This window comes from Gopherus flavomarginatus, chromosome 5 (genome assembly GCF_025201925.1).
Source record: "Gopherus flavomarginatus isolate rGopFla2 chromosome 5, rGopFla2.mat.asm, whole genome shotgun sequence".
NCBI classification, from domain to species: domain Eukaryota; kingdom Metazoa; phylum Chordata; order Testudines; family Testudinidae; genus Gopherus; species Gopherus flavomarginatus.
This window is the reverse complement of record NC_066621.1, coordinates 22,045,095-22,053,531: the sequence shown is the minus strand read 5'-3', so window position 1 is coordinate 22,053,531 and position 8,437 is coordinate 22,045,095. Positions and strand designations below refer to the sequence as shown.

The 8,437-nt window shown below is 47.9% G+C and overlaps 1 long non-coding RNA gene across 1 annotated transcript; it reads right to left on the bottom strand.

Annotated features, from left to right (window-relative positions):
• Positions 1 to 527: 527 nt before the first annotated feature.
• On the bottom strand, positions 528 to 5,574 carry LOC127052671 (uncharacterized). The gene is made up of 2 exons (XR_007774851.1): positions 5,466 to 5,574; positions 528 to 772 (listed from the first exon to the last, which is right to left on the bottom strand). It is a non-coding gene; the product is annotated as an uncharacterized LOC127052671 (long non-coding RNA).
• Between the last annotated feature and the right edge of the window lie 2,863 nt (positions 5,575 to 8,437).

Below are 8,437 nucleotides of genomic sequence, written 5' to 3'. Positions count from 1 at the left end.
GCCATGTATGCAAATTTTTTTAATATAGTGAGAGAGTTCTTCACTTTTTCAACTGTTGAGTCTTTCACTGGTGCATCACATGCTTCTAGCCAGTCAGTTGAGTTTCTTGCAGAAAGATAGTGAGCATTTGCTGGTCTTGTTAGGAACCAGTGTTCAACTTCAGGATAAACAGGTGACAACGCACTTAACATTGGCCTCCAGTTTGTAGTGTGTGGTATCTCTTGCTTAAATAGAAACATGCCCCAGCCACGTTTGTTCACATGAACTGTGTTGTGTCTCCAGCATTTCTAACAGTCTTATTAAGTATTTCTAAAACTGGCTTTGAAAGTGGGCTTATAAGGCTTTCTGCATGTTGATGCACTCCAGAGGCGTAGTGTTTTGCAGCCTTTTCATATAGTTTGTCAGCACTGGCTTTGTTGATCTGTCTGACAAACCAAGCTCCTCCACTTTTACCAATTAGAGCATTGGGAAGCTTTCCTTCTTTGTAAGCTTTTTTGAAAGAGGTGCACCAGTAGCCATCTTTTGTAACTTTAATAAATGGGAACACTTTGACCGACAAAGATCAGGAACGGCCTTTAGGTTTTGGAGACACTGTTTCTTCAGTAGGTAGCTGGATTTGTGCTGGTCGGATGCAGATACACCACTTGAACCTTTGGATGACATGTTGATATATTCTTGGTTCTTGATGTGTTCTTCACCTTGGCTTGTTTTTTGAGGCCTTTGAGTGGAAAAATTGTTGCATTGTTTTTTGTCTTTTCATTTTCACTCTGACCTGCAACATATAAAAGAGATATGAATACATTACATGTTTTTTTAGGATAATGCAAATTACACCAAAACACATAACAGTTCTAGATTTCTAAAACAAATATAATTTTTATTAAAAATGTATTTAATTTAAATTGACTTTGGAAAAGTAAGCCATCATGGGATAAGAAGGAAGTCCTCTCATGGATCAGTAACTGGTTAAAAGATGGGAAACAAAGGGTAGGAATAAATAGATAAATAGTGTAAATAGTATCCCTGAGGAGTCAGTACTGGAACCATTACTTTTTGAAAAATGGGTAAACAATGAGGTGGCAAAATTTGCAGATGATACAAAACTGCTTAAGATAGTTAAGTCCAAAGCCGACTGCAAAGAGTTACAAAGGGATCTCACAAAACTGAGTGACTGGGGAACAAAATGGCAGATGAAATTCAGTGTCGATAAATGCAAAGTAATGCACATTGGAAAATATAATTTCAAATATATATACAAAATGATGGGGTCTAAATTAGCTGTTAACACTCAAGAAAGAGATGTTGGAGTCATTATGGATGGTTCTCTGAAAATGTCCACTCAATGTGCACCAGCAGTCAAAAAAAAGTGAACAGGATGTTGGGAATCATTAAGAAAGGGATAGATAATAAGACAGAAAATATCATATTGCCTCTGTATAAATCCATGGTACATACACACCTTGAATACTGTGTGCAGATGTGGTCACCCCATTCCAAAAGAGCAATAGTGGAATTGGGAAAGGTACAGAGATGGGCAACTAAAATGATTAGGGGTATGAAACAGGAGAAGAGATTAAAATGACTGGGACTTTTCAGCTTAGAAAAGAGATGACTAAGAGGAGGATATGATAGAGGTCTATAAAATCTTGACTGCTGCAAAGAAAGCGAATAAGGAAATGTTATTTAATCCTTCATATAACACAAAAACTAGCAGTCACCCAATGAAATTAATAGGCAGCAGGTTTAAAAAAAACAAAAGGAAGTATTTCTTCATACAACATAAAGTCAACCCATGGAATTCTTTGCCAGAGGATGCTGTGAAGACCAAAACTATAATGGGATTAAAAAAAGAACTAGATAAATTCCTGGAGAATAGGTCCACCAGTGGATATTAGCCAGGATGGGGAGGGATGCAACACCATGCTCTGAGTGTCCCTAGCCTGTTTGCCCAGAGCTGGGAGTGAGCAACAGGGGGTGGGTCACCTGATAATGACCTGTTTTGTTCATTCCCTCTGGGGCACCTGGCCTTGACCTCTGTTGGAAGACAGGATACTGGGCTATATGGACCATTGGTCTGACCCAGTATGGCCATTCTTATGTAAAAATTAATTATAATAAAAATGTTTAGTACAGAAACTCCCCAATGTAATGACCTCTCAAGATAGCAATGATGTGAGATGATAACCTTGGCAAATAATGCATTTTAAAAATCTTGGCCTACTAGTAAACATATTTATAAAAGTTTCCATTCCCAGTCACAAATCTAGCATTCTAGAGCAAAGTCACTAAAATATCATTCAAGAAACAAATGTTTATTTAATGTGCTCCTTGCTTTTCCCTCCACCGCACCCCACTCACCGGTATTGTCCTTGGTCAGTGGAGACTCAGAGTTCAGAGGTGCTTTCACATGAGTTCACCTCCCAGGTGGGGGGCAAGAAGGCACCTTGCTTGTTCCTCCAGCTGCTCACTGTTCGCTCTGGCCACTGTTATTCATTGTGCCACCATTCACTCCATCACTCTGTTGCCAATGGCCCTGCACTGTCACATTCTGCTACCACTTGCCACTGTGACCTCTGCGAGTTGGTCTTCTGAGGTTTCACCCAACTCTCAGTGATTTCAGCTGAGCTCTCAGTGGAGGAACCTCACTGCTAGTGCAGACTGGGCTGTCTCTTCCACTATGGCACAGCAGGTCTTTATAAATACTTAGGCCTGATTATCAGTGATTTCAGCTGTAGTGGTCACTTAACAAAACAAAAGACTATCAATGGAGCCTAATCAGCTCTGTCTTTAAACAGTGCAGAGGGGCAGGACTCAGACAGACCATCAAGCAGAATGCCTGTCTCCACCCTCTCTCTTGATGCCGTCAATCAGAGCAGGCTAAGTACAGTTCTGCTGCCCTTTAATCATACAATATGAATAACAACATTTCATTATCCCCGCATTCAAGAGATTTGTAACCCAATCCCAGCCAAAATCTATCACTTGAGCAGCACAGCTCTGTTTTCTGGATACCTAGGTAGATTAGGTGTGAATGTAAATGCAATCTGGTCCTGAAGCCCTTCCCCCCAGCTCATCGCTAGCTGTCAGGGAGAGCTCATTTAGACTTTGCTTTCAAATCATAACTGGAAATGAACCTTAGAACCTCTGGATCTAAAAGCATGAGCTACAGGACCCAGCTTGGCTAGTCTGAAGCCAGGTGCAGCAACTAGGAGTATGTCCCCCCTCAAGAGTTAACTAGCCGCACGTGGGTGGAGTGTGCCCAGTGTAAAGCCCTATCGTGGGCAGACCCACGGAAGTGCACCTGCAGTGCTAGCTCTTGTTCCAGCAGGGCCGGTGCAACCATTTAGGCGACCGCGGGTGCTGGGATTTGGGGAGGGGGCTATTTTCTTCGGCAAAGACCGTTGCAGCCAGATCTTCGGCCGCCCTGGTCACTGCCAGCATTTTAGCGGAGGGAGCTGGGGCAGAGGAGTGCGGGGAGGGCCGCCTGCAGCAAGTAAGGAGGGGGCAGCACGCAGGTGAACTCCCTGCCGCAGCTCACCCCTGCCCTGCCTCCTCCCTGAGCACGATGTGACTGCTTCACTTCTCCCGCCTCCCAGGCTTGCGGCGCCTAAGGGTTGCTCGTGCGCAGAGCAGGGGTGAGCTAGGCTGGGGGAGTGCCTCAGGTTGGAGGGTAGGGGGTGGGGAGCTGCTGTGGAGGTGGGGTGTCTCAGGGCAGAGGGGGGAAGTTGCCGTGGGGGGGCACCTCAGGGCGGGGGCACAGGGGGAGGGGGGCGCAAGATGGAAGTTTCACCTAGGGCACGAAACATCCTTGCATCGGCACTGTGTGCCGGGATGGCTTTCTGGTGGGATATCCTATGGGTCTTAGTGGCGCATTTATCTGCGCTATGAATTCACTCGCAGGGTGCTCTGTCACAGCGCAGGCTGTCATGAGAACAATACTCTTGCAAGTTAAGTATACAGTGGAGCAATCCGTTATTTGTGCAGGCAAAAATAAACACCATCTGGCAGCCAGAACGTCTAATGAAATTGTCATTAAGAAATACCAGAAGACAGGTGTCTAGCAACATGGGAGGACTTCATGGGTGGCATCTCTCTGTCCAAAGGCTGGGGAAGTGCAGCAGAAATGGAGTTAGCAACTGTGGGGCTAAAATGCTGAGTCACTGTAGGTGTGTTCCAGTGCAGAAGACGGGAGGATGGAGACAAGACAGGTCAGGTGGAATTGTGGAATAGAATTAGAGAAGTAACAGAGCTGGTGCCTGCTTTCTCACTGCCAAGTAGGCAGGATGCCAGCGCAGGCTGAAGCAAAACCTAAGCTTAAGCCTATATCCTCAGCCATGCATGTTAGCCCAGGCTTAAAGCAACCTCAAGCCTTGGTTAGAGACTTTCTGTGTGAACAGAAATGGGGCCAGGGAGGCAAATTCTGCAGTGAAGATCTCCCCTAAAGCGGACCAGTATACACACTGTGTTAGCCTGGGACACACATACCAGCAAAGGTGCAGCTCATTCCTCATCCAGACAGACACAATGGAGGCATGTTCTGCCTCCAGCTCTGGCCTCTCTATGCCACAAACTCCAGAACTGTGCCACAAGGGGCCAGAGAAGAATTTCCTTTGTACTGGCAAAATTTAACAACCCTATGCTGGGCCCTTCTGAGCATTGGTACAAGGTTGGTGTTGGGGGCAGGAAGAGGAGTCTCTGTGCATGCCACTCCAGAGATTCTGGGCTGAGTCCTTGGGAGGCTGCTGCAAATTAGAGTATCCTTGAGGTTGTTCTAACATATACCAAGGAGCACTTTGGCCCTTGGAGCAGCCTAGGATCCCCAGAGTGGAACAGTGTCTTAAATCCACTTTTGTCCCACCAGGGCTGAGCTTTCTGGGCTGGCCCTCCAGAGGGCACAGCATGGGATGTTAACATAGGTGCCAGGAGGGAGTAACAGCCCATTCTACTAATGCTGAAGGTTGAACCCAAGGCATGAGGAGGTGAAGCTACTGCCCATTGTACTAGGGGCAACTCCCATTGCAGAGCTGGAGAGCCACTAGAGTGGCTGATTGCCTCATGTGAGGTCTGTCCAGCTCTCCTTAGCATTCCTTCCTTATTAGCATTTACCTTATATCTGAGCCCTTGCAGTCCATGTTAATCACTGCTAGCCAACCACATCTTCTCAGCAGTTCTACAATCCTAATACAACATTTTGCATTTTTCAAATCTAAACAAGTGCTAAGCTTTTGCTATCCACTTCCCAAATGCTGGGGTATTTCACATGAAGTCACTTCCCAGCTGGGAGCTAACAGCGAAGCCCTTCCCAAGCTACAAATCACAAAGTTTATAATATTGTTAATAGGGCTGTCAGATTCATAATCACATGCTGCAGTCCAGATCGCTGCCCTCTGCATGACATGCTGCAGGCAGAGAGCTGCTGGTGCATCAGTTTAATAGGCCTATTTCTGATCTCATGCTGGTTTTACCCTAATGTCACGCTGTTGATTTCAGTGGCATTGCAACTGAGACAAACCAGGGTGAGGTGAGATGGCAATCAGACAGGGGTGAGAGTAACACAGAAGACTTACTCGTACAGGGGCCAGCTCTGGCCCTAGGAAGGGGCAGGGCCTTGGGCAGAAGGGGCGGGGCTGGGGGGGTCAGCGATCCCCAGCCAGCCCATCCGCACTGCCTGGTCCGTGCCACCTGGGATTCCAACAGTGATTTAAAGGGCCCAGGGCTCTGGCAGCTGCCGTGGTAGCAGCAGCGGTGGCCAGAGCCCTGGGTCCTTTTAAGTTGCCGACCCTGGGGCAGCTGCTTTAAAGTCAGCTGCGTACCAGCCTGTACTGGCTTACTTTCACCCCTGGAATAGGACCAAATAGACTTACTCCTGATTTACAGCTGCGTGACTGAGAGGAGAATCTGGCCCAGTGGGGTTGCTCCTGATTTGCACCAGGGTAATTCAGATCACAGTTAGACCCGCAGCGTGTCTTCCTGTATTCAGAACAACCAAAAAATGTTGCAAGGTTTCCTGTTTCAAATGACGCTACTCAGCAGCGCTAACACACACTGCAGTGAATTTTCTTGTTAAACTCTATAATCAGTCACACTTTCTCTTGCTTCAGCCCAGCAATGAGTCCCCCGAGTTACTTCTCCCACCCCAGTACATTCCTGGGTAGCCAGTAGAAGGGTCATTTAGAAGGCTTCATTCCCCTCTTCCCCCTCCAGCCAGGGCTGAGTGTGACTCAGCAGTGAAGCCGTTGTGGAATGCATGAGCCATGTACAGAGCGCTTTACAGATCCGAGCACGGGATAGGCAGTGGGCCGTTACTATGAAATCCACTCTGCGGGCTCCTTCATTAAACAGAACAACCCCCTCGTGCTTGGAGCAAAGGCTGCTGGGGGACTGCAAAGGCTCAGGTCCTGGAAGGTATTTAGGCACCTAAATATCTTTGAGGATCTGAGCTAAAGTATTCCACAAGCAGGATTAATTAACCCACAGTGCCCCTCCCAGCAGGGCAGGGTGCTCTTATCCATGTTTTCACAGATGGGGAAATTGAGGCACATGAGGGTGACCTGACTTGCCCAAGGTTAACCAGGCAATCAGTGCAGAACCAGGGAGAGAACCCAGAAGTCCTGGTTCCCAGTCCCCTACTCTTAACCACCGAAGACAGTACATCTTCCCAAGATTGTATAGCCCCACACAGAGACAAGGAGAATGTGATGGGAAGAGGTAGCATTTCTCTCTCCCGGAAAATGCTGCTATTGCATCCAGAGGCTGATCTCACATCCTCCTGCCTCTCACATGCTTGCCACTGACAAAATTCCCCTTCGGCCTGCATGCCTATATGTGTAGGCTCCACTAGTCCCAGCCTACCCTGTCCCAGAAGGCAATGTTGCATGCCCATCAAGACCAGTGGTTGCTATGTCTGGATTGCACTTACAGCACAAGTGCTCTGTGGGGATGCGCAGAGTCTCCCGCGGCCACAGAGAGAAGGTGTAGCTATTGTGAACAGTTCTGGCCCCTCTTGGTGAGTCACCCTCTGACTGGCACATAGGGACAGGAGAACCAGCTTGGGGGAAAGCACCAGTGCCCTTCTGAACCAAGTTCAAACCTTCCTGCCAGCTTCCCTCAACTATGCCTATGGCACCTGGATCCAGATGAAATACCAGGAGTGAAGCTTGTTCTGCTGCCAGCCCAAACCCCACCTGGGAATATTGGAAATCACATGGGAAAACCTGGTCTCGCTAGAGACCTACTGCCATGGGGCACAGAGGGGCTAGCTAGCCCTCAGTATTATCATCATCATTGGTCATTGGAGCACTGCTATTGACAGTCAGCCGATTGTCTCCATCCCTGACGACTGTGTATCAGCTCTTGAGTCTCTGCAAAGTCCATTCCTGTCCACTCTTATGTTGTCAGTCCACCTCTTCTTCTGTCTACCTCTTCTTCTCTTCCCCTGTACTGTCCCTTGGAGAATGATCTTGGATAGGCCAGATGATTTTGTTTCATGGCTGTACCACTCCATGGTCGTCAGGAGGTTTTCATATGACCCACCAGGGTCGGCTCCAGGCACCAGCTCAGCAAGAGCCTGCCCGGGGCGGCAAGCCGGGGGGGCATGATGATTGTCATGAGGGCGACAGTAAGGGAGCCTTCGGCGGCGTGCCTGCGAGAGGTCCGCCGGTCCCGCGGCTTCTGCGGCAATTCGGAAGCAGGTACACTGAAGGTGGGGGACTGGCAGATCACCCGCAGAACCGCCGCTGAATCCACATGACTGGCGGACTACCTGCAGGCATGCCGCTGAAGGCTGCCTGACTGCCGTGCTTGGGGCAGCAAAAAACATAGAGCCGCCCCAGGACCCAGCGCATTGGGTGATGATGTTGCGGACCTCTTCATTAGTGACGTGGTCAAAGTAGGAGATGCCCAGGATTTTACAGAAGTATCTCATCTCTACTACCTGTATATTCCGTTCAACTTCTGCCATAATGGTCCATGTCTCAGACACATACAGAAAAATGAAGATGACCAGTGCATGCAGCAGTTTCAGTTTGGATTCCAGGGAAATGTTCTTATTCCTCCAAATTGACCTTAGCTTTGCCACTGCTGCTGCTGTTTGCGCAGTTCTTGCCCGAATTTCTGCCTTGGATCCTTCATCAGTGACGATTGCCCCCAAATACTTGAACTGTTTCATTATCTCCAGCTCGTGTCCACTGACAGTGATATGTGAGCTGATCCCATCACATTTGTCTGTCATCAGCTTGGTTTTCTCTGCACTGATTTCCATGCAAAGGTTTCATTCAATCATTTTACAAGGTTGGCAAGTTCATCTTCGCTGCGTGCCAGGCCGTCAATGTCCTCAGCAAACCAAAGATTTGAGATTGTTCGCCCCCCGATGCTGACTGTGCATATGTGATCTTCTAGGGCATCAGTCATTATGCTCTCCAAATAAGATGTTGAACAG